Source organism: Lactuca virosa, chromosome 9 (assembly GCF_052849685.1).
Source record: "Lactuca virosa cultivar CGN04683 chromosome 9, Lactuca_virosa_CGN04683_v6, whole genome shotgun sequence".
NCBI lineage: Eukaryota > Viridiplantae > Streptophyta > Magnoliopsida > Asterales > Asteraceae > Lactuca > Lactuca virosa.
This window is the reverse complement of record NC_136434.1, coordinates 110,588,302-110,589,877: the sequence shown is the minus strand read 5'-3', so window position 1 is coordinate 110,589,877 and position 1,576 is coordinate 110,588,302. Positions and strand designations below refer to the sequence as shown.

Below are 1,576 nucleotides of genomic sequence, written 5' to 3'. Positions count from 1 at the left end.
ATCTTTATCTCAGAACACAATCTGCCACAACCATCATCGTCCCTCCTCCATCATCTAAATGTCATCAGTAGCATATTTTTGCTCCCCTCTCTTCTTATCTTCTCGTTGCTGCCCTACGTCCTTGCACCATCGTCATCGTGAAAAAAATAAGCAGAATAAGGGTTAATAAGGGAGACTGCTTCGAGACATTGAAGAAACAATCAAGGATTTTGTTCAGATTAGCACATTCATCGATGACTGATTTGCATTGTTATTGACAAAGCACGACGGAATGAGGGCTGCCGACTATCTCACCTGCGAAGAAAGGCATGTTCAGACCGGCCCGGCGAGACGAGGCAGAAAGCCCCCCAGCCTCTACTCTGTCGCAACAACGCAACAAATCGACAACAAACTTGGTATATTCTCGGTTAATAAAACACTTTCCCATCTTCAAATTCCCCTTCTTTATGTATTATTTCTTCTATTCATCTTCAATTTAGAGTCTGATCAGTTGAGTTGATTAGTTTCTTGATTCGATGAAATGGGTCTTTACTCTTTACATCATTCTAAATTGGTTTGAAATAATGGATTGGTTTGAAATAATGGATTGGTTTAAGAATGTATCTCTAAATATCTGATGTATAATTGGGGATGTCTAATTCCATCTTTTTTAACAGGGGAAGAAGATACGATTGTGCACATAAGGTGCTCGATGAAATGCCCGAATCAATGGATGCAGTTTTCAAGGCTTTTGAGAAGAGGTCTAGGCCATGGAAGACATATATCAATCTGGTTGATGTCCATTCTGGTGATTTTTTAGTTGTTTCAAAGATTCGTGGAAGATGAGATGGCTTTGAAACATTGGAGAAGTGGGTCACGGGCTTATTTGCTGGTCATACAACAATTTGTTTGAAGGATGAATTCGGTAATCTTTGGGTTAGGGAATCAGGACACGATAATTAAAAGGTATTGTGTCTCTGCTCTTCATATATCTATGGTAGAGATATCAATTTATCATTTTGAATGTTGAATCTTGTAGGGTGAGGAAATTATTGTGACGATTCCTTGGGATGAACGGTGGATGACTTTTAGGAAACATTCAAGATTATTTAGAAGACTCTCAAGTGAACGTCAAAATTGATAAATCAGATTTTATAAATAGGTTGTTTGAGTTTAATCATCAATGAATAGAACTATATTATAATTGCATGTGTTTTAATGATTGATGTTTTGAACAGGTTTAATGTAAGAGCTTGATATTTTGAATAAGGCTAACTGTAACTAAGGAAATCGACAACATGATCAAGGGCGACCCTCTTTGAATTCATTTATGATTAGTGGTATATTTATCAATGAATATAACGGCTTGAAATGTAGCAATTTAGATGTCTTTTGTATTTTGTTAAAATATATTCATATATGGTTAAAAATGTATGGCTAAAGTTGTATTCGTGTATGATTAATAAATTAATTTGTTTAGAGTTGTATTCATTTATGATTATGATTAGTGGTTTATTTTTTTCGAATGAAATGATGAATTCTTAAACATTCTTTGTTTTCAATTCATTAAAAAAAACGAGTCTAGTCATGGCATCTT

The 1,576-nt window shown here is 35.0% G+C and overlaps 1 long non-coding RNA gene across 1 annotated transcript; it reads left to right on the top strand.

Annotated features, from left to right (window-relative positions):
- The first annotated feature begins 286 nt into the window (after nucleotides 1-286).
- LOC145135677 (uncharacterized) lies at nucleotides 287-1,340 on the top strand. The gene is made up of 4 exons (XR_013719957.1): nucleotides 287-395; nucleotides 657-945; nucleotides 1,019-1,141; nucleotides 1,218-1,340. It is a non-coding gene; the product is annotated as an uncharacterized LOC145135677 (long non-coding RNA).
- Nucleotides 1,341-1,576: the final 236 nt, after the last annotated feature.